General features: G+C 48.9%; 1 non-coding gene across 1 annotated transcript; it reads right to left on the bottom strand.

Annotated features, from left to right (window-relative positions):
• Window positions 1-6,678: 6,678 nt before the first annotated feature.
• Trnas-cga lies at window positions 6,679-6,751 on the bottom strand. The gene has a single exon. It is a non-coding gene; the product is annotated as a tRNA-Ser (tRNA).
• Between the last annotated feature and the right edge of the window lie 18,068 nt (window positions 6,752-24,819).

Genomic DNA, 24,819 nt, shown 5'->3' with positions numbered 1-24,819 from the left:
CTTCATGGCTTGATCCAAAACCGCTCGCAGAAAGGCGCACCTGATTTTGGTGCGCAGAAGCGTGACGCAGTTGAATCGGGCCTCCTCGTAGCTATCGCCACGACGTAGTCGAAACAAAAGTCTTCAGGACGCGCGAGCTGCGACTGAAACAGAGCCGTATATTAGGAGAGTTTGGACAATGGGCGGAGCAAGGACGCCGCCAGCGCCGAAAACTCCCTCCGCGGTTAGAGCGTGAACTAAAGGTACGGCACAGCGTCGACCAATCAGGAGACCGCGAAGTCACAATATTGCAAACGACATTTAAAGCGTGAAATAGAAGCGTTCAATATCGGCTCTCTACTCCATCTCGCAAATGTCTGCAGTAAAGACAAAGGCACAGGCTCGTGAGCATAGCTCAGCGAAATGCTTCTGTCTGTACGAGAACTCGTGCATAGGAGGCACTTTCCAAAGCCACGCGCTCGTGCCCATGCCTTTGTCTGCACTGCTGATGTTTGTGCAAATTAAATATCGGTGACAGTTTGCTCTGGGCCGGCTTGCTAGAACAGCATCTAAGCTGAGACTGGCTGAAAGAAATCAGTGCAAAGGGTGGGGCGCGCGAGAGTCTTAAGACGCGGAGTTCCGCTCGGCTCGTGCACTGGCTTTGGCAGTACTTTCTTTCCCCGTCTCAGCTGAAACGCTGTTTCTAGCAAGTCGGCCCTGGTTTGGAGCGCACGTTCGTTTATTCTACACTTGAACATTGGCGTGACTAAAACCTCACATGCGCTAAGTTTTCGGTTACCGAGAGCTAAACCTTTTCACTCTAGCGACGCTAAAACGGCTTAAATTAGTCGTGTCACATATTTAGAGCACACGACCACCGCTAGGGGCTGTTTCGCGGCCTGTGGTTGGCCCCGAGATGCTCGCCTATCCAAACGAATGTATGGCCAAACTCTCTCAATAAACGGCTCTACACTCTAAGAAAAAGTGAGCACCCCCTCTCGTCATCGTGCGTTTTGATGGCTGTAACTACCCCACAGGCTTACTTAACGACCCACTGGGCTCCAGCCATTGAGAGTTAGCACCCTGTTGGCAGGTGACAAGCATGGGGTAGTCACGTTTTATAAACTCTTGAATTGAACATTCAAGTGCATGCAGTCGTTCAATAGTAAAAGTCACTTCGAAAATCTCAAAAAGTACTTGAAATTTGGTTTCTTTGTGCGTTGGTTATCATTTATTCACATTTGAACCGGTCGAAACAAGCATGTGGCTCAGTTCACCTAAACTGGCAGAAAACAAACAAGTACAGGCAACCTTGGTATGCACCTGCTAAAACCCGAGGCAGATAAAAAGTATCGCGGTTGTCCTTTTTGGTTCCGTCGCGGGTTTTACCATGTACAGCAGTAAACAGCTGGCAGCTGGCGTCGTGCTCGAGGAATTTAACCAAATCTCTAGAAAAGGACAGGAAGCTACGCACAGGCGTGAGTTGACTTGAATGTTCGCCGGACGAGATACTCTCGTCGTCTTTTATTGTGCGGTTCAGTAAAGAGTGTGCTCTCAATAAAGGTGTGATCGGTCAGTTCTGCTTGCAGATCAGTTGCAACTGGCCTCCTCGGTTCCGCCGAACTTGCGCGCCTGTCGTACCCAATTTTTTTGCTTTCAAGTGCAGTGAAGTATGAAGCATTGAACACCACGACTGAGGCCGGACAGGACGAACGTACACAGATATCTGGGATCATGTCCGTGTATTTCACTATTTCTCTGTCTCGAGGTACATGATTCGCCTTCTCTGGTTCATTTGGCACATTTCATCGAGCATACTCGATAAAAAAATGCTTCAAACAATGCCGGTTCAGACACTAGCGTTTGACAGCGTTGCGTCGAGAACCGAAAGCCACTCACCGGCACGTCTGTGCTTCGTATCAAGCGTGAAATACAATTCAAGGACTCATCTTGGCACGCGATATAAGCAGCAGAGATGTCCTGATTTCTTGCTGCCGCAACGCAGTCAGACGCACGCAGTCAAACATTACTGTCTCAACCAGGATTTAGATAATTTAGCATACGTATTTCACGTTCGTTGCAGGTGAAGGCACGGGCCCGAAAGGAGCGATTCTGCACTGTCCTCTTGGCGCGAGCGCGAGCGCACAGAACGGATATTTAGCGAAAAGAAGAAAACTGAAATCACGCTTCGGGGAGGACCGGCGGACGGGCTTCGCTAAAATCACCTGCGCGTGCTCAGTGTACTCAACGTGTACCCAACCGCCGCTAAAGTCAGTCTGGATATGTAAAAAAAGAAAAGAAAATGCATCAGTGTGTTCAGAAAGTTGTGATTGCAGAAATCGGTTTCGATTATTAATACAATTAATTAAACAGGCTTCTGTATACTTGAAGTGTAGGCAAGCGAGAAAACGAAACTGTTCAAATTGTGACGTGTAGCAACTATTCAAATTTATTTATAACCTGCAGTTTGCTTTTGCAATGGCCCTACGTTAGAGATACGAGCGCTTTCCCAAGGGCAGTAGAGGAAAAGAATATATACGGCTAAATCTTGCACAGTCTTTTTGTATTTATGCAAAATATGACAGTGGTCACCATCCTAATCGGTCACACAAAATACAGCAGTATATAACCTGGTGGTGTCGACTAGAGATGTGTATAGAAATGTAGAGGGTGAATATGTGATGTTGTATCTTGTGCTGTTTCTGAATGCGTTGATGTATAAAATGCGGTGATGTCTGTATGTCGCGTATGAGTGAAGTGTGGCGTGGGATATGTACATACGGTATTGTCCGGCGAGACGCTCCGCCGAACAAGAATTGCTGGTTTCTTTTTTTCTTTGGTTTGAGCGCTCTCCGTTAGGTGGCGCGTGTCGCCGCCCAATTCAAGGAGTCGCGCGTTTACGTGTCTACTTATTTGAGTGAAAAACATGGAGGCGTTGCGTTCCATGGCTCCACGTAGCAGCCACAAAGGGTTCGGTCTGGTTCGGTCCTCGGCCTCTCGTCCAAATGGGACCAGTCCCATAGCCAGGTGAATGGGTGTTCCGTGCGGTGAATAGCGCCAAGTGCGTGCACAGACGCGGTGAGGATTACCAGGGACTTGAAAGTGGATAACGAATGCTAACAGGTGAGCAGGAGCGTTGAACGATCGGAACCGACGCCGCTTAAATCGGTGATGCTTCGCCGCGCCGCTGTCAACCGAAAACGCCGGATCACTTGCGGCAAGCACAGCAAGTAGATGCTCTGTTCAATAAAGACATCATTCCATTTGTCGCTATTTTGTTTCCTTCTTTGAATGTTTTCTGGCCGCGAAGTAAATGCAGCCGGCCTCGCGAAAGCAATCGCGAACAAACCCCCTCGAATGCGCCCCCCCCCCCCCCCCCTCCCGCCTATCTCACATCGTCGCCCCTACTCGTATTAGGTGCGGTGCCGGTGCTTCGAGGCGCGTTTCGGAGTGCTTTGTGCGCACGGAAGGCAGCGAGGGCGTACGCACTTGAGAATCGTATCTTAGCAAAAAGCAGTCCAGCTCGCTAGGCCTTACTCGTATTGCTCTACTGTCGCTTGCCAGCCGCCATGTTGCTTTTGGGGGTGCTCACTATGATTACCTGCTGATCGCGTGCCGTGTGACTAGCCATGGGGTTGTTAGTATAACGAAGGGGGGGTAGCGATATCTGTGACGGCTTCTGACTACCCCAAGTGTAGTACCCTACGACAACCCTTTTGTTGAGAGTGTAGACTGAAATAAAGCCCCTTGATAAAGTCGTTTTTTACAAGTACCGCCAACCATTGTTGTGGAAACGCGCGAGACACGTGCCACGAGCGGGCGCTCCGCCGCCATTCGCTTCCAAGGGCCGCTCATTTCAGTGCTGGGCCGCCATTTGCTTCCAGGGGCCGCTCGAGACACGGGCCACGTGCGCTCGCGCATTTGACGCTACTTGCAAGACAAACGGAAACATATCGAGGGGCTTTAGACTGAAACGCATTGCTCTGCCATCTGCCGGCGGGTCGCCTGGTTTCGAGATCACACAAAAGCGCATGCGCGTCCTACTGTGCCTGCAAGCATGTGCGTTTTTTCGCTTTACTGCTGCGCGGCGCCTAACTCGGAATCCGGCGCATGGTACCGCCTCGGAGATAGCGCTTGCGGCTGACGAGCGTCTGCTACACATTCCGAAACTGGAGATACCGCCCGCGTCATTGCGCCGCATTTCGCCGTGTCAGCGCATCTTGCTTTATAACCAGGGGCCCTAAACTCGTCAAACACAAAGTTGGAGCCGAAAGTTCGCAGAGCGCGCTGATTGGACGTCGGCGAAAAAAGCGCGAAGTCATCGTCGTGATAGGCCAATCGGTGCGCTCCGTCAACTTCGGCCCCAACTTTGTGTTTGACGAGTTTAGGGGCCCAGCTGAGCTTATCGCTTTGTCGAGCAGCCGTGACTCCTGGCTTCTTATACTTCGTTTCAGCTTCCGTCCGAGCGCAGCCAAAGCTACGTGTGGCCGGAGCCAATCAGACGGCGGAAATAGGTCAGGCGATCTTGCCTGCACCTTTGTATCACTCCGCTGCGCCGCCGGTCGTCCGCGCCGCCCGCGCTCGCCGAGTATTTCGTCTGCTACGGGTGTATCAACGGTATCGACTGCTACAGGCTTAAAAAGTGCTCTTTCACGTTCTGCAATTTTGTCACAGGGGATGTCAGTGCGTAGGCTGGCCGCTGCCGTCTGTGTCCGAGCTTTCCACCTGTTTGGCAGAGTTTTGAGAAGTAAAGTACAGGTTGCAAGGTGCCCGATGACCCGGCCGTTGGTGTTTCCTTGCATTGTCTGGATATATCAGGGCTCGAGGCGCAGTCCTTTTCACCAACTTCTCGGCGCTCAATGTGATCGGCAGGTAAAGAGATGCCCTAGGTTCGCCGCGTATCAGTGAATTGTAGTGGCCCGGACGCTTTTCTTGTTTACAACGCATTCGCGGTATACGACGCGGCCGCAGTCTCCTGCCGAATTTGAAAGCAGACATTCATCACGACCTCTCACGCCTGACGCCCAAACGTGTCTTTGCGAAAGGACGTTTTGAAGCGACTCGGTGAGGAAAGCAGCGAAGCACATTATTCGGCCATTACGATAATTACGGGAACAAAATCGCACAGAAAAACTGAGCGCTTCAGCAGTGTCGGCGGAAGTACGTGCATTCACCAAACCACGTACATGCATTTACATATAATAATAAAACCATAAACTTCAGATATTTAATTCCTTTAGTTGCAAATAATTTTTAGCAGTACATATCTGGAATATTGTGCGATGTTTACGCACAAAACAGTTATTTAAAAAAAAAAAAAAAATCTTTTGCGGTCTACCGTGTGGTGCGTAGGAATGCTCTTCTCGAAGTTGCGAATCGTCCTCAGCCTTTGGCTGCGCTCGGACGGAAGCTGAAACGAAGTATAGATGCCATGTCAGTAAGCGCTCTCTCCGCGGCGGTGCCACGCGCCCGACTCCGAGATAGGCACCGCGACGCAGAAAAGCGGGAAAACACACATGGTTGCAATCACAGTAGGATTTGCATGCGCTTTTGTGTGATTTCGAAACCAGGCGACCCGCCGGCAGATAGCAGAGCGATGCGTTTCAGTCGCAGCTCGAGCGTCCTTGGGACTTTTGTCCCCTACTGTACCTTTGGCGGACGCGCCGGCGTCAAACTTAAATGGTAGTGACGGAGGCCGGGACAGAGTGACTATGTCACTTTCCTAAGGATTATAGTCAGCTTCCGGCCTTTAATCGAGGGAATGCAAAATTTTAACCATGAATATCTCAAAGATCGTCCTCTTCACAAATTGCCTCAATTGGGTTATGCGGTAACCATTACTCTCGTTATGACTGCAATTGCAACATGACCAATTAAGCCATTAATTAAAAGGTTAATTATCACATCTTGGTGAATTAGTGAGCAAAATGTCAGGTTTATCATCTCACAAAATGTCGGCCGACCACACGACAATACGGTGAAGACGGCATCCACGTAGCAATTACCGCCTTTTCTGAAAACTATTTTAAAGAATAAAAAAGAAGCCCCGATGCAACGATCGGCAAAGGTTACACGGCTAAGAGTGTAGCAGCTGAGAAAGGGATTTAGGCAGCACCAAAAGTGCTACGTTATGGCCGTCGCTGTCTTTTTATTTGTACAAAGAAACCGGATTATACGAAATTAGAACGAATACGCCATGGCCTTGAAGTTTTGATCACTCTTTTTGCGTCTGTTCGTCTTAGGGGTTTTGACAGCTTCTAACTTAAAGTTAAGTAGAGTATAGAGTAGAAAGGTGAGCTTACACGCAACAGGGACATGTGCCTGTCCGCAATAAACAGTCAGTACTAAAAAAAAAAGATTAGTACAAATGATCCACGGTTTGAACTGTCCAATAACCACAAGCGCTGCTGCGTTGTCGGTGATACACCAACACAAGAACGGTTGGCCCTTTCCCAGAATTTTAACGCGATAGCGTTAAGGCCCGTTCACACGCTAGCGACTGTTCAAAACCGAGTGATTTGAAACCTCTTAAATTTTTTTAGGACGACAAAAGACACTATCATAATTATTTTGTAATTAAAGTGCAAGCGAGCTGGACAAGAATGACGAAAATAATCCCTGGAGAAGGGGAACAAGAGGGACAAAGGACAAACGAATTTCTAAACACAGCTAGGTAACTGGTGCGCCACCGAAAAAATCCGCCTGGTCCGGGTATCGAACCCGGGATTTCTCCATTTCGTGTGGAGCGCTCTACCAACTGAGCTAACCAGGGATTAGACGTCAGTAGAGCAAACAGGTTTTATCAGCTGCCACCAGTCTAACACCAACAAGGGTGAAAGGTTTGCAAGTTTATGGTTATGATTATTCTGCAATTAAATGCAAAGGTGTACGCGAGCTGGACAAGAATGAAAAAAATAATCCCTGGAGAAAGGGAACAAAAGGGACAAAGGATAAAACGAATTTCTAAACACAGCTAGGTACCTGGTGCGCCACCGAAAAAATCCGCCTGGTTCGGGTATCGAAACCGGGACCTCTTCATCTATGAGGTCTATACGGTTACCCTGAAACTGCATTTCACTAGAACGAAGGTTTTGCGGGTTTTCCGCCGTAAAATGTGCGTAATATCTATAAGAAAGGCTTGTTTATAACAATGTCAAAAGGTTTTCGAGTCAAAAAAAAATTGGGTTGTGTGTGTGTGTTTATACAGCCTAGAACCTGGTCTGCCTCACAGGGGCGACGAGTCTCCCAGCTGTAGATGAGAAATTTAGCCAGTGCGGTACAGCCGCTAGCCTGGGGTCTTTAACGTGCATCACGCAGTAGTGATACACGACCGCACGCCGGTACGATGCTCATCCAGATCGAAACGGGCAGGGGTGGGGCTCGAACCCAGGATCCCTGGGTTCTGCAGCGCGAGCTTTCGCTCCACGTGCTCCGAGCTGATGTGCGCTAGACCACTCGGCCACCGATCCCCCCTTTTCGAGTCAAGAAAGAAAAGATAATGCGCGAGAGAAACAGAAAATTTCCGGGACCGCCACGTTTCCACTGCTACCCATTAGATAGCGCCAGTGTGTCCTCTCGTCTAAGGCCCCTGTATACTCTCGTCGTATGATATATCAAGAGGTTCCAAGGCACTCGAACTGAAGAAGTCGCATGTGCGTGAACGGGCCTCTACAGAGCTCGTGTCGCAGAAAAACCGGCGTCGGTGGTGTCGGCACGGAAAATTCCTGACTGGTCGATAGGGTCATGACGTCACAGCTACATGACTTAGCGCGGGAATTTCAAACAACCACAACGCTCCCGTAAAAGGTGACGTCACGAGTGGAATGAAAGTGATGAAAAAACATGACATGTAATGGTGATTAAAGATTGTCGCATGTCTCAAATGATTTCACTTTATAACGCAATTCATTTGCCTTCAATAAAAATTTAAAGAATTTTATGGGAGACTTGAAGCTACGACCCTTCAGCATCGAGCCGTACACGCTCCTGACTAGGCCGTGTGTCTTTTTTTTTTTCTTTTTCTTTATTACTACGCCATCTACGCCGCACTTCCTGATCACTGGCAGGAAGAGCATGAGAAGTGAATGAGAAGGCGACGAGAACGGGGCCCGAAAACTTTTCGTGTTCCACTTTTAATGGCGAATCTTAGGCGTCCCCCAAGTTTAATCTCAAGGGTGCTTAGGCAGACAGTTATCATTTCCAATTCTATTCACTACATCAATACACTATCTATGATCCTTTCCTGTTTAAAATTGTAAAAAAACTCTAATTATGGTAAAGCAGTAAATAAAAAAAAAGATATGAACGGAAATAAATTCAGTGCGCAGGCGTGCTGGTGGAACTAGATATCGTGACGACATTAACTCGAGACTGGAGCAGAAGGAAGAAAACATTTTTACAGTGGTACATCAAGAAGTTGGGGCGTGTCTGTCTCTGTTTCGTTTTCTACCACAGTAAACATGTTTTATTGCTTCTGCCCCAGTCTCGAGTTAAAATCATCATGACAGAAATATATTGCTGCTGTCAATAGGCACGCTGTTTACAAACAAGCCCGCATTTGCCCACACCAGGTGTGGGCACTGCGCGTGCGCAGAAACCGAATTTGGGAGGAGTGAAGCGTCTGCGCATGCGCTGTGCCGCCGATAGCGCCACCGCAGCGGCATGACGTCAGGGCCGCGTGTTGGTTTATACAAATTCTACGTGCACGGTCGTGCCTGGAGGCGATATCCTTTCGGAAAGGGAAGGCATTTTAAAAGCGCTTTTTGGGTACGGCTGCAGTCCGCCAACGGCAGAGGGTTTCGTATTCCAGAAGAAAGAACTTACCGGGCAATCTGGTCGTCGCTGTGCTTTCATGACGACCACAGCGCCACGTCTCGCGTCCCGCTCTTTCGTCGGCCCTGCTATCGCTCGTTTGTACTAATCTTATTTTGTTCTGACTGTACTACGTATGCCTACCTTCGCTCGTGTCGAGTTCCTAGTTTGTGCCTCTTATATCCCTGAAGTCATAGCGAATTTGTCCCACCCGAAGGTTTTAATGGGTAAGTGGTGGTGAGGGTGGTGAGAGGGGGGGGGGGGGGAGGAGGGGGGGGAGGGGGGGGTTAAAATTCATTTATATCTATTTTTTTTTTTATTTATTGATACTTTTGGCCCTTTACAGGGAATTCACAGGAGTGGTAAAACATACAAGATGTAAACTAGCAACCATGCGCAGACACCTAAAAAAAAGTGATTCACGCAAAAACCACGGAAAAGTAACGACATTCTTTGAAAAGAGCCTCTCCCAATCATGAGACGATCGTGGCGAGCGAGTCCGGGAGAGCAACAGAGAATGTGCGCAGTGGAGGAGGAGGAGGAGGAGGAGTACAGGGAGGGGGGGAGTGCATGCACCTCCAGAGCGCCACGGAGACTACGAGCAGACGGGCCCACTCAAGAAACGCCAGAAGCGCAACGTCACGGCTTTCAGCATCTTTCTTTGAGCATGTTTCTTGTGGCTAGTACAGCGGAATCCAGAAAACGCAGCACGTGAAAATTCACTTGTATTTTGTGTGCTTATATTCGTGTGAAGTCTAGCCTTCGACTGCACGCATGTTCGTAGAGTGTATATTTGTTTAATAAAACTAAAGTTGTTGAACCACCTACGTGACCCATCGGTACGCATTTGTTAATGAAGCCGCTCTTTCGTGACGTATCCCACCTGTGTGCCTCTACAGAATCCTGTGAAGAAGAAAAACATTCTTTTACATGAGTGGAGCAAAGGCTTGCGTGGAAGATTCGCTTCTTTTCTGCCGATGTGAGTGCTCTGGAATGACAAAAAAGACGTACCTTTGTTTATTGGGAATCGCTTTAATGAGAAGTCTGGAACATCCTCCGTGAATGAACTACCTCCGTTCTCTAACGTTTCATTTGCATAAGGTTTTATTTGCGCAGGGACGTCGGCTTCTAATTGATAGATGCTAAATAAATATTCATGTACGTACTGCCTATATTGCGTGTGCAAACTTTTGGGGTTATTGTATGGCTTTCCCATAATATTTTTGTACTAAATGCAGTAGAGAATTCCCGAAGACGACAACATTTGCCCAATTGGATCTGAAGAACTTTCGAAGTTTCACCGCATAAAATTGTGTGTGCCTCCTGCTTTCAATCTTATTTTTACAACGTGAGCCTTGTAAGAAAGGTAATGGGGTCTAATTCAATTTGAAATATGTAACATTTGAAGAAAACTATTGGAATGTCTCTGGAATACTTCAAATAGCGCGTGAGGGAGTGGCGCTTCGGAACCTCAAACTCTAAAAGAAAAATTGGCTATGCTCATTTGCAAGAAAAGCCATTAGTGAGACCGTTAAAAACCGCAACAGATATAATAATTAGTTGTCTACCTGAAAAAAAAAAATCTGTATATACTAAATTAGTAAGCCTCCAAAAGTTCAAATATCGGGTTGTGTAGGAATTCAAGCATAGACCCCTCTCGAAAGTCACGCCTCGATTATTGGAAGGTCGGAACCTCCGCACAATTGAGGCGGAACATCTGCGTCGACAAACGTTGTCGTGATTGAGGGTTCTGACGAAGGCTCCCAGCCCGGCGACACTACCTTGTGCCGGGTAGGAGACAGGATCGAGGAGCCGGGAGGCGACGAGCTCAGCAAAACAGAACACTCTATATTTACATTAATTACAACATCGTTTCAGTGTTCGTACCACTCCAACTTCACGGGTGTCCTTTCTTTATAAATCCGCCTCCCATCTCGCCGTCCACTGGCTTGTCCAATCGCAGGGGCCTACGTGGTCCTCGGCAGCCAATGTGGAAGAAGTTCGTGTGCCAGCGGCCAGCCAATGCGGAAGAAGTTCGTGTGCCAACGGCCAGCCAATGCCGAAGAAGTTCGTGGCGGGTCTCTCGGCGTGGTGGCTCGCTCGCTGAAGAGTCATCCACACGCACTCGCAGACACGGACACCCAGCTTGTACAAAGGTTGCCTCGATAGCCGAGTTCTCCAAAGCTCCCGCACGAGCCGCCGGTCGGTGCGAGAGCGTGCTTTGGTCGACGTGAGCCAGGGGCACGCGCCGCTCTCGTAAACGTGGTACGGGTGTGTCGTAGCCTTTCACAATAGCTCCTCCGGCAACCGGGAGAGCGTTTTGAGGTTGAGCAGTTAGCAACCGCTCTTCCGAGAGACGCGGTTTCGCTCTGGGGTTCTCAGCAGGAGTTCGGGCACTCGTTCATCCTGGGAAGAGGTAGACACACGGAACAACCACATCAGACTAAACCCCGGGCCGATGAACACCCAGCCCCCTCCCTCAATCCGCCAGACCATCACAAAATAAACAAGCAGCTCATCCATTCTCCTCAAAGCCATTGCGCTACGAAGATAAACTAGAGAGCTTAGAAATACTGTAAGCTAAAAAGCTGGATACAAAGGACACCCGTGAAAGAAAAAAAAAAACAACAACGACAAAGCTAATTAATTGCCCCCACTATAGCCGGCTCACCGAGATAGTCATTTCTCTGAACACGCCTTGCGAGTCACAACAGAATTTTTCCCCGGAGAATTTCGAAAATTCGCCGCAACTCATCAAGGCTCGCCCTTTTCGCTAGAAGCTACGGCTGAGCCCATCTGCGTTTCTATTAAGCTGTCCTTTTCTGTGCTTTACTTCAAAATTGTATTGCTGAAGGATCAAGCTCCACCGAAGGAGGCGGCCATTCTTGGGCGACATGTTTTGTAGCCACTGCAATGGACAGTGATCTGTCTCAATGACAAACTTGGTCCCTGAGAGATAACATGAAAGCTTTTGAACGGCCCAAACGAGACATGCACATTCCTTCTCTGAGGCGCTATAAGCTTCTTCGCGTGTGGAGAGCTTTCGACTAATGTAGAGTACCGGCCGCTCGTTCCCCTCATCATCCGTCTGACTCAGGATAGCTCCGACCCCGCGATCGCTGGAGTCACACTGCACTACGAATTTTCTCGCGTAATCTGGTGCCCTCAGCAGCGGCCCCTTTGTTAGCGCATCCTTCAACGAGTTGAACGCACGTTCCTTTGCTTCGTCCCATTGAACTATTTGCGGCTCGGATTTTCTGAGGGCGTCGGTGAGCGGGCTTGCTATGTGCGAATAGTTCTCTATGTAGTGCTGACAGTAACCAGAAAGCCCCAGAAATGCACGTATTTCTGTTTTCGTCTTGGGACGCCGGTGCTCTGCGACTGCAGCAGTCTTAACCTCAAAGGGCCGGCGACAACCTTGTCCGATCACATGGCCCAAATAGCTGACCTCAGCTCTCCCAAGCTGGCATTTTTCGGGCTTGACGCTAAGTCCCGCCTGGCGAAGCCGTTCTAGAACCGCGCGAAGGTTTTCCACGTGTGTTTCCTAGGAATGCGAAAAAATAGCCACGTCATTCAGATAGGGGAGGGCGAAGTCGCGAAAGTCTCCAAGGACACGATCCATAAGGTTAGAAAAATAAAACGGCGCGTTTTTCAGGCCGAAACTCAACATGATCGGCTGAAAGGTGCCAATGGGAGAGATAAACGCGGCGTACCGGCTAGCCCGTTCGGTAAGAGGGACCTGCCAGTAGCCCCGCACTAGGTCTAACGTCGATATAAACCTAGCCCCGCTAACTACCTCTACCCTCTCCTCAATGTTCGGGATCGGGTAGGTTTGATCCCGGGTGATAGCATTTAGCTTTCTGTAATCGATACAGGGTCTAGGGTCTTTCCCTGGTGCTTCAACAAGGATCAGGGTCGATGCGAAGTCACTGTCCCCGGGTTCAATAACCCCGAGCTCCAACATGCGCTTGATCTCTCTTTCCATTATCTCCCTTTGTCTTGGAGATACACTGTGTATGGCCTAGAACGAACCGGTTGATTGACAGTTAGCTCGATGTCGTAAACCACCAAGGTCGTTTTTCCTGGCCTATCTGAAAAGGTCGTTCGAAACTCACCGATCAACTGGGTTACATCTGCAATCTGAGCGGGCTGGAGTTTCTCATGAATTATCATTTTTGCGCAGAGCTCTTCGACAGTGAAGCATCCGTCACCTTTGAGGAAGGGGATCTCATGCGGCATCTCCTCTGGCGCGTTCAGAGTTAAGTTTACAATAACCTCGCCTTCTTTGTAAGGCTTCATGAGGTTGCTGTGGTAATTAAATTACAAATAGCGCTAGGACGAGGACAGACGAAGAAGTGGACAGGACAGGCGTAACCAACTAGCCCGCCAGAATGTTTTAATTGCTGTGGTAAATTCGCGTGTTTCGCCGCCTCCCTTCTAGCTCAACTGCGTAGTTTGTGTCAGACAGCTTCTGCAGAACCCTAGCTGGGCCTTCCCATTGAACGTCAAGTTTGTTCTTTCTACAGGGAACAAGAAGCATGACCTTGTCGCCCACCTCAAAAGTACGCAGCCGGGCTGTTCGGTCATAATAGGCTTTTGCCCTGTTCTGTGCGGTCTTAGTGTTCCTTTCCACGATCCCCATTGTTTTATTCAGCCGATTCAACAACTCCAGAACGTACTCGACGACCGTTGGGTTTTCCTTTTGATCCTCCCAGGATTCTCGAAGCATACGCAGCGGTGTTCTCAAAGCCCTCCCGTACACTAGCTCCGCGGGACTAAACCCCGTCGTCTCGTGAGGTGCGGTTCTAAGAGAGAACATCGCCGCTGGGAGGCAGGCTTCCCAATCCCTTCTGCGCTCCACACCAAGAGCGCGCAGGATGCGCTTCAGCACCGAGTGAAGCCTTTCCACGCTGTTCGATTGTGGGTGGTAGATAAAGCTGTGAACTAGCCTTATACCACATTTCTCGAAAAAAGTGGTAGTTAGTAAGCTAGTAAAGACGCTTCCCTGGTCGCTCTGAATTTCTGCTGGAAACCCCACCCTAGAAAAGATGGACAAAAGAGCGTCCACCACGTTAGCCGAGGACAGTTCCTTCAGTGGAACTGCCTCTGGAAACTTTGTGGCCGGACACAAAGCTGTCAAAATATACCGGTACCCCGACTGCGTCTGAGGAAGTGGTTCGACGGTGTCGATCACGAGACGGCGAAATGGCTCAGTAATTGCTGGAACCAATGTCATAGGGGCTTTCTGCCTATCCGTAAATTTCCCGACACGCTGGCATGCGTCGCAGGTCTTCACAAATCCCTCGACGTCCTTCCAGTATCCCGGCCAGTAGTACTCCTGCGTCAGTCGCGCCTTGGTTTTTTTTTATCCCAAGGTGTCCTGACCAGGAGCAATCGTGGGCGAGATGGAGCAAGTCCGCTCGGTACTTACGGGGAACGACAAGCTGGTCGAACGACTTTCCCTTTCGGTCTCGGTACTGCCGGTAGAGCACGCCTGATCTCGTTTGAAACGAGGTGTTCTTCCTGGCTATGCCTTCCCTCTTACTTCCCTGGATATCTTTCAGGGATGGATCATTTGTTTTGCTTCAAAATAAGCGTCGGCCTATCCAGTTTAGCTAAAGCCTGAAAGCGTTTGGAGGCCGGTGAGAGAAGTATGCCATCTTCTTTCTCATAATCGGCAGTCTGCTCTCCCCGTTCCGTCCCTGGCTCGGTGTTCTGGTGCTGTGATTCGGCAAATTCCCCCGACACTCCAGGCTTGTCTCCCGATTCGGCGGACGGGGAAGCCTCTTCGACGGAGTTATAGCTCAGCGGCCTCGCTAGAGCACGTGCCTTCGAGCGCGTCAGGGCTAACACTGTTTCGTTCGCGAATCTCAACCCCCTCTGTTGCAACATCTCTTCAGACTTATTTGAAAAGCGGTACGGATACGGCAAGGAAAGTCTGCTGGAGACCGCCGCTTCGGTTTCTAGGACTCCAAAAGGTCCCGAGATAGAAACTTTAGCAATAGGCAAGCAAACACTTTGCTCTTCTACCACCTGTCGAATCCAAGCGTAATCTCCAGTGTACTCCTCTGGTCGCACGTACGTAGGGTGTACGACGTCCATCGTCGCGGCTGAGTCTCGCAACACACGGCAGTCTTTGCCATTTACTAGCATTTGTCGCGTGTAGGGCTCTAACAATCTCTCGTTGTCTTCGCTGTCACGGACATAGTGGAAAGCCACTTTCTTTGTGCAGCTCGCCGCAAAGTGGCCCGGCTCTTTGCAATTGAAACAAATAGATCGTCTCCTTTTAACAAATAGATGGTCTCCTTTTTTCGAAGACCTTGCTGCCTTCGCTGTTTGGTTTCGGCTGGTAGACAACTTTCCTGTTCGCTGCCTCGACTTCCTTTTCTTTAGGTTTCTGGAAATACCCCTCGCTAGGGAACCGTCTTGGGAACGGCTTTCCCACCTCGTACTTTTTCGACCAGAAAGCTTTTTTACCCTCTTTGTCCCTCTGCGCCTTGCCTGAGCTATCACCTTGCAGGCCTCTTCTCATCGCGTGTTCCTCCGCGAGCTCCGCGGCCTTCATGAGATTAGGCTCGCTGAGCCTGTCCTGAACCCAAAACATCACGGCTTCAGGGAGCTCCCGGAAGAACTGCTCCGTTGCAACACACTCGACCACCTTATCGTGGTCTCCGTGTGCCCCGGCACTTTTTAGCCACTCTATCAAATCTGCCTTTAAGTTATATGCGAACTCTGGCCACGATTGAGATGGCTTCCTAGATGCTTGACGGAAGCGTTGGCGAAATGCTTCCGTGGACAAGTGATACTTCTTGAGAAGTGCGGCCTTTACTTGGTCGTAATTGTCGGCGTCCTCTTTTGTTAAGCGCGCTATTACGTACGCCGCTTCGCAAGGGAGTAGCGTCAGTAGCTTATGGGGCCATGTCTCGCGGAGGCAGTGCACTTTCTCGCGCGTTCTTTCGAAATTTACGAGAAACAACCCGATGTCCTCGCCCAACTTATATGGCTGAAGAAGATCTTTCATCTTGAACCTTTTTCCCGGTTCAAGGCTAGCTGCTGCCTGATTCGAAGACTCGGCCTCCAGTTCCTTAAGCTCAAGTTCCACTTTCTTTAGCTCTAGCTCCTCAGTTCGCTTTTCTCTCTCCCACTCGTGTTCTCGTTCTCGTTCCTCTCTCTCGCAGCTCTCCCTCTCGTGTTCTCGTTCTGGTTCCGCTCTCTCGCAGCTCTCCCTCTGTCTGAGTGTTTGCAAACACTCCATCAGCTCCTCATCTTTAATCTCTGCGTCCCGAATGAGCTTGATGATATGTGGCTTTCGTTTGGCTTGTCCCAAATCGATTCCCAATTCGGTACAAACCTGCACCAGTTGACGCACACGCAATGTCTCGAGATTCATGACTCTCTCTGTGTATCGGCACCCTTTTAGAACTCCGGAAAGCTCGCGTCCAACGGAAACACACTCGTTTAGACCGATACAATTTCCCCCAAACCCTAACAACAAATCTAATGGCTGTCAGGTCTGGCGGATCCAAGATAGAGGGCCGGGAACTCACCCACACCGAGAGTCATGGTCCGGCGAAGTCGATCCGGCGTAGTCGAATTCCGCGAAGTCGAGTCCCACGTAGTCGTATCCCACCGCTGCCAACCAGTTGTCGTGATTGAGGGTTCCGACGCAGGCTCCCAGCCCGGCGACACTATTTTGTGCCGGGTAGGAGACTGGATCGAGGAGCCGGGAGGCGACGAGCTCAGCAAAACACAACACTCTATATTTACATTAATTACAACATTGTTTCAGTTTTTGTACCACTCCAACCTCACGGGTGTCCTTTCTTTATATATCCGCCTCCCATCTCGCCGTCCACTGGCTTGTCCAATTGCAGGGGCCTACGTGGTCCTCGGCAGCCAATGTGAAAGAAGTTCGTGTGCCAGCGGCCAGCCAATGCCGAAGAAGTTCGTGGCGGGTCTCTCGGCGTGGTGGCTCGCTCGCTGAAGAGTCATCCACACGCACTCGCAGACACGGACACCCAGCTTGTACAAAGGTTGCCTCGAGAGCCGAGTTCTCCAAAGCTCCCGCACGAGCCGCCGGTCGGTGCGAGAGCGTGCTTTGGTCGACGTGAGCCAGGGGCACGCGCCGCTCTCGTAAACGTGGTACGGATGTGTCGTAGCCTTTCACAATAACATGCAAGTCCTTACATAAGATAGCGAACGTTGGAGCGCGGCCAACACAACGAGCCGACGAGCCAATGAAACAGCGTCAAAAGTGCAACATCACTGCGCTCATCACCTTTTTCTGCTGGTGTTTTTTTTTTTTTTTTTCAGTGTGCCATGACGTTAAGGTTTTATTTAGTCCACCATTGCGCAGAGATTCCACAGCTGCAAACAGAGGGCAGTATTTTGGAAGGGTTCTATTGCAATTTTGTGTTAAAATCACTCACTTGGTTTTTCAGTTATAAAAGGTTTTCTAGATGCGATGTATTAATTTTCTGCCAGTGCTCGCAAAAACAAAACAACAAAACAGCGGGCATTTTCGTCTGCTTATACACCGATGCGCGGCAGGTGTTTTCCACAATGCGGCGAGGTCTGTAAGCTCGCTTAGTAACGCGGCTGCGGCGTTTCTAGCTTTATTCCTGTGTCATATTCCGTTACTAGTTACGTCTGACTATTCGTGCTCGCTGCCAGTGCCTGAGCAGCAGCGATGGTGCAGAATATTGCGTTGGCGGCGTTCTTCGAGGATCCCTACACGCCGTGAGCAAGGAGAGCTGGCGCTGCGATGCCAATCGGCCAAGTAGTTACCGACAAACTCGATAGCGCATGTTGTCGTCTGCCTGGTCTTTTCGCCGAGCTAATTTACGGCCGACAAGGTGCAAGCGTTTGAATCTCTCGAGGCTTACATCTACTTTTACCGTTCATTCACACTGGAAGCGGATCCGCGTTCGCAAAGCGGTTGCGAACGCGATTGTATAAAGATCCAGTGCAATTGCACGCGCGCTCGATGCCATCGATTGCGCGTGCAATCGTACTGGATCTTTATACAACCGCGTTCGCAACCGCTTTGCGAACGCGGATCCGCTTCCAGTGTGAATGAGCGGTTAGTCTGGTAAGAGCTGGCTGACCGCTATGCGCGCGAATATATCGGGACTCGTTCGTGTTGCAAAATTTACTGCACTTTTTGACGCTGTTTGCTTGGTTCGAGACTGCAAGCCCTGGATGCAAAGGTGACGCCGTCGCAGCGGGCAGCTGCTGCACCTCACGGCGTCTGTGTGTAGCGAGCAACCCAGGAACTCTTGGGCGGAAATTTATGTGGAAGCACTCTAGTCTATATACGCCTCGCAATTGGGCTCATTTTCGTCTTCTGCGCACGAGAAAGGAAGTAGCGGTGACGTCAGAACGCCGAGCCCTGACTGGCTGATCCCGACCCCCTATCTGAGCGTCGTCTGCTCCTTTGCAACGTCGTCTGCTCACAACGTCGTCTGCGTCTGTCTTACCTTTCCTACGACTTTAGGAAGTCGAGAGAGCTCGACTTCGCCTTTCAGAGAGGGCAGACGAAATAACTCGAGCGGTACGTTGTTTTTGTCTAACTAGCAGACGCGCATCAAGGAGGGAAGTCAAAGGACTCACTGGCCAGGTGTCCCGAGGTGCCAAGGTTCGTTTGCTAAGAACCGAGAGTGAGGGTGGTTACTATGCGCAAGTTCCCTCCCAAATACCTTTTCCCTCCTCTCGTGTGCGGCGAGACTCCTCACTCTTTAACAGCGTCGGCAGGTTGGCGCAGTTAACCTCGTCCGCTTTACGTCTGCTAGTCATAGCGATGGCTGCTTTACCTTTCCTGCGTCTGTCGGAGATTCACCGCTTTTTTACCAGCGAGAATCACCGTTGCCTCGGAAAACAAGGAGATGACAAGAGGAAGAGATTGACCTCTTAATCTAAAATTGAGGTCAGCGATCAAAGTATAAGACGGGAAGGGTTCACAAGAGTCGCGCGGGCATATTCCGTTCAGCACGCCAGCCGGTCGTGGGCAGACGGTCGCCGAGTCGGAGTGCCTGCTAGGCCTATCTGCCGTGCTCGCTTGGTCGTTGTCGGTGGAATCGCGGCCGTTGGAGCTTTTCCCGGGTGTTTGTGGATCCAGCGTTCTTGTTCGTCGTGGTCTGTTTCAAGTACTTTTTACTTTTTTCCTTGCTGCTTGAAGCCGGGACGCGTGAGAAGCGCACGTAGAAAAATAAACGTCCGTTCGTCGTCCCGACCGCGACGCTGTCGGCCATGCTGATTTGATCGTATGAAGTGCGTAAGACAGCTTCGAAGCTGTCGTAGGATTTCGTCGTAACCAGCGCAAAACTTACGAAAATTTCGTTTCGTGAATACGAATTTGTTCCCCAGTTTTGTCTTACGCATGTTTTTTGGCGTAAGATCGTTTTGTGAACCTGGCCTCTGGCCTCTGCACTTCCGAAAGTCGCAGGAAAGGTAAGCCAGACGCAGACGACGTTGCGAGCAGACGACGTTGCAAATGAGCAGACGACGCTCAGAGGGGGTCGCCATCAGCCAATTAGGGCTCGGCATTCTGACGTCACGGCTACCCCCTGCGCAAGAAGCAGACGAACTTGCCCTCAGCATAGGAACGAAGTCCGGGTGGACGGATTGGATGACGTTCCTACGTGTATGAATGCCAAAGTGCTGCAAAGAACGATTTCAGTGGAACCTGTGCACTTACCTTCAATGAATGCTTACCACACAAGCAATCGTCCGTGTCAAGCGAACATTTTTTTTTTCGATCCACGCAGGTTATCTATCTCCTGCGTCTGTTAGCGTGCGCCTGGAACTTATGGAAGCTCATTCCGCTACGTTTGCAGTACTTTTCGGCGTAGCCAACAGCCACGCAGATTTGCGGCGTGCAGGGATGCTGCATCTCCCTTGCACAGCGCCCGCTGTTTCGCCCACAACTCACCCGCCTCGCCGATCCGGCGCGATCGTAGCGCCGCCGCAACTCAGTGATATCAATCCCTCTTGTTGGTGCAAATAGGAAGTTTAGATTTAAACCTAAAATAAACATTTCAGCTCCCCTTACTAATTATTTTAATTTGATGGGCAATGATGTGTGCATCATATTCACCAATTTACGTCGTCATTCAATGTCGATACTTTGACTTATGTAGGTATATTCTTCAATTTGTCGATTCGTGCGATTCTCAAGAATTTGAAGAATTTTTTATTTTTTTATTTCGATGCCCACAGGGGACATGGGGCATTACAGAGGGCCTAGTGGGTACATGGTGTTTAAAAAAAGCATAAACGATGAGTACAATAACCAAGCAAACGCAACAGAACCCCCCCTTGCCCCCCCAAAAATTAAAAAAAAATAATAAAAGAAATAGTGGTGGAAGATTATAAGAGTTTTCAGTTATAGCGGTCTTGAAGAACGAGACGTCTGTAGTAGAGGTGATAGAGTATGGAAGGGGGTTCAACTCTGAGCTGCTCCTTGGTAGAAATGAACAAATACAATTTTTGTGCTGCAATGGGGAATGGCTACTTTAAACAGGGAATCAATGCAGGATGAAAGGTGTGAAGGCTGTGAAAGAAGTTTTTTTCTGAAATGATGAGTTACAGAAGAAATTCTTATGAAAAAGAGAAAGACGCGAAATTTATCTTCGAAACATTAATTCAGGGAGCCCAGGATTAGATTTCATTAGTGAAATGCAAACGAGACGAAAGTAGCTCTAGTGAGACGTTAGTTAAACGGTATCGAGACCAGAGAATGTTGACCTTATGGGGACAAATGCGGTGAAAATGAACATTCATGACACTAATTATCTCACAGTTTATTTTTCTTTTCTTTTTCAGGTGGTTGCAGAAAAGAACGAGGAGTAGGGCTGCCAAATAGTTAGTAAAAAAAGTGTAGATTTTTTCAAAGTGAACTGGGCTGCATATAACTGGTTTCACACAAGTCGTTTTCCAGTTAGGGCTATGTACTCATTGACTTTCGCTGCCATTTTTCAATAAATATTTGTGGTAGGCACTGGGGTTTAGATCGACTTCGAGCTCTGCTGCCATACAGCGTGTAGTGAAGGCACCGCGAGTTGCTAGTGGCAGCGACATAATTTATTTTTAGTTCTATAGCGTTAAAGAGCTCGTGGCGCACCGGCCTCGGTCTCGTGCCAAAAAAGCTGCGGTGACAAGAAAATTCTGGTTGGTCGATAGGGTCATGTCACAGCCACATAACCTTGCCTCGTCTGTCTGGAGGAGAGTACAGTTTGTTTCTATCTTTCGCGGAGGAGCTAAGTTTCCTTCCGTCACCGAGTCCGACCAGTGGCGCAGCGATCTTGCCGTCATTAAAACGCCTCTATCCTGAGAAAAGTGGCGACATTCTTTGAACTAGCCGCAGCGCACACTATTGGCCAGTCGTCACCTCGCATGTGGCGTTCGGTTTTGAATTTCCGGTTGCCATGAATTTCTCAAGATGTTCCTACGCCGCAGCTCACGGGCTGCTGCGCCTGTAGAAGAGTCGTCCGGAAAGCTTTTCAGTGTTCTCTCTGGAATAGAAAATTAACGTCGGAGGAAAATCTTGCTTTACCAAATCGGTAGAAAAGATTTCAGTCCGACGGGAGCCGTAAAGTTATGCGGGGTGGGTTTTCTGTATAAAGCTCACCAGAATGCAAAACGACAACTGTTTATAGCGACCTATACACTCCATTCCAGCATAAGTGCGAGCGATATAATAGGACGACCATAGCGAGTACATCATTGCCAACCTGGCATGCACGGACGCCCGTGCCGTAGAAGTGAAGGCCCCTACACACTATTGCGTTTGAGGGCGTTTGTGGTTGTCACCGGCACATCTGTGATTAGCATGAAGCGTGGAATCCAATTCAAGTGATTGCTTGGCACACGACAAAAGAAGTATGGATGTCCTGCGTTCTCGCAGTCGCAACGCAGCGAAACTCTCTCAGGCACATCTGTGCATAGGGGCCTTAAGTCGTTAAAAACGGCCGGCTCCATGCTCGTGCTTGTAGCATCTGCATCGCTCCCAATTACGGGTGGGTGCGGAGTACGCGTAGGGTGACCACCTTCCTGCTAGCGAAATGCGGGACACGCGGGGCAAGGGGAGGGGCGTTAGTGGAAATCTATTAACACGCACACCACGAACCGAGGCCCTGTTAACACATTTAATATCCTGTGCTGTTTATACACCTGCAAACTGTATTGCAGCAATTAAGCTAAAATAGTTTTCACTCTTAGTGATATAACTTTTTATGCCAAATATCCCTTACGAAAATGGCAGATCTCGACTTATATATAAAAAAAAATATGGATATATAAAAAATTGGGCAGATCTGGCCATATCAAGCACATCAGCTTATATAAGCCTTATATAACCAGATATGCCCAATTTTTTATATATTCATATCTGGGTCTGCCAAATAGGGGTATATCTGCCTCCCAAATCAGGGTGTTCTATTTTTTTTTATTCTTGCAGATTTGTCCTTAAAAAAAGTCATGAAAGCTACACTTATGCGGTTTCTGCGAGTGAGTTATACGCCCAGGGGAAATTACGTGTGCGCTAAGCTTTGAAATTACTTGGCTAATTAATTAAAATTCACTAATGAACTTTTCAATTAGTGAAAATAGACATACGGTTCCAATAAGCAGCCCGCGGGGCGTCGTCCGAAATCCCTAAACCAGTCATTTTCAGAAAGTCTTTCAGCGCGTGCAAGGCGCACTAAAGCCACCACTCGTGGAGCAGGTACAAGGCTAGCGGTTTCGGTAAGGCGCCCGCACAATTTTTCTGCCTCTTGTCTAGCCCCAGTCTTGTACCTGGTCCACGAGTGGTAGCTTCAGCGCACTACTGCGCTTCACACGCGCTCAGTCTTTCTAAAAATTTCTGGTTTAGGGGTTTTGGACGACGCTCACTAAGTTTCTAATTGAAACCATATGTCTATTTTCACTAATTAAAAGTTAATTAATGAATTTTATTTAATTACCCGACTTATCATAAAGATTAGCAAACTACATAACGTCCCCCTGGGCGTATCACTCTCGCACAAACCGCATAAGTGTAGCGTTCACGGCTCCTTTTAAAACAAATCTGCAATAAAAAAAAAATAAAAAAACGGTATATACCGTGCTGGAAGTTGACTCTTCGACCCTCCACAGCGAGAGCAATGGTAAACTGTGCCGCGCTCGGCTGTAGCAAATACCCGGTATCCCAACGATCGTTTCGTCGGCATGAACCGCGAGACAGTGTCCGTCAAGTTAGAGAAAGTACGAGCGGGAGGAGAGGGATACGCCCGCGGATGACCTAGCATTGTTTACCAGTATTTCGCAAAATCGTTACAATCTTTCTACAAGCGACTCGTAAAGCCGCTCGTCAAATTTTGGAACGCGTAATTAAGAGTCTGTGCTGCTGCTGTTGTTTTTTGGCGACACGTCAAAACTCTGTCGGCGGCATGTCGAAACTTTCTGCTTGTAGCGCAATCGCACCAATGCCGAAACATTCTGCACAATGATTCTCCAGGCTGCCAGGAGATATACCCGGCCTAAATCTAGAGGTAATCTGGGAGAATACATTTAGGAAAAACGATCAATTGTCACGAAGTAGGTTGCAGCGCACTTACGTTGACGAGACGCGACTTGAAATGTGTTGTCCGAGGGAGATGTCGACACGGCCACGGCAAAACCACCACTCGAACACAGAAACGAGAAGGTGCCCGTGAAGATTCAACACGATGTAGCACAAGCTGTCGTTTGTAGAACCGAACACTAAACGCATCACAGAAAATTCTTGGGCTTCTTTGAAGGAATCGCTTGCAGAAGCAGACATACGCATCTGCCACAGAGGGAGAATTCACACGCCAAACTAGGTACGGTTAAACGCATTCCGAGATTGGCAACGGCTAATGCGTCATCCGTCAAACGACGTGACCACTCACCTTTTACAACGTTTCCAGCTTAGGGTAGGGTGACCACCTTCCTGCAGGCGAAATGCGGGACACCCTGACCGCGGGGGGGGGGGGAGGGGGGGGGGGAGGGGAAGGAGAGGGAGAGGGAGGGAGTAAGAGGAGGACGGTATTTTCACGACTCAAGATAAACGTAATAAAAAAAAATTCACCATCACGCACACCCCGATATCCTGTGATGTCCGAAAGCATATTATAACCTAAACTTGTGTGGCGGCAATTAAGCTAAAATTATTTTCAGTCACAGTGATATATTTTGTGTGTAATTGTAATGGCAAATATTTTATTGCGGTTCTATGTCTAAGTTGTAAGACCAAGTTGTATGTCTAAGACATACAACTTAGACATTAGTGTTTAAGTCGAAAATATAAAAATCGACTGCAGCAGATCCCAATGCATGAAAGGGAAATAAGAAACAGTAAATATTTTCCGGCTTATTGTTTCCTGACGATACTTACTCTTATACTAACATGCGCTTTCATAAGATTAGAACCTTATGTTATTTTTCCGACCTTTGTGAATTGCAGGGTCATTGCCTTGTGTGGCCGTGTTCACAAAAAAAAAATCTTTCCAGAACAACTTTTTTGCATTGCACAGTATGATTTGCAAATAATTACAATAATTATTTTTCAACTCTAGGAGTGCAATTTTCGCTCACACTATTTTGCCATCAAGGGGAGAAGCGCAACGGCACATGCGCGTTCGTCCCCGGCAAGAATGATTGTCGCTTTCCGCAGTGCTTGTATAGGAAATGGCACACCATCGAGATTCACACGTTTAATAATGACCTTCGCGCTACCCCGTGGCCCGCTCTTCAGAAGCGCCATAATTTGCGTAGTGAATGCTACGACAATGTGAAATGCGGGACATTTTAAAGATTTTGGTATTTCTTGCGGGACGCGGGACACGAGCCCTCAATGCGGGACAGTCCCGCGAGTCGCGGGACGGGTGGTCACCCTAGCTCAGGGAGAGAGAAAAGGATCGAAGGAGAGGCCAAAACGGGGTTTCACGAACAAAAGGCTTATCTTTTGGGGCCACAACGAGGAGTTGTGTCACTTGTAACGAAGGTTGACAGAGCTGTGAAAACTATGTG

This window comes from Ixodes scapularis, unplaced genomic scaffold (genome assembly GCF_016920785.2).
Source record: "Ixodes scapularis isolate PalLabHiFi unplaced genomic scaffold, ASM1692078v2 PGA_scaffold3__209_contigs__length_174095766, whole genome shotgun sequence".
In the NCBI taxonomy this organism is placed as follows: Eukaryota; Metazoa; Arthropoda; class Arachnida; order Ixodida; family Ixodidae; genus Ixodes; species Ixodes scapularis.
The sequence above is the reverse complement of the archived record's forward strand: the minus strand, read 5'-3'. Positions and strand labels throughout refer to the sequence as shown.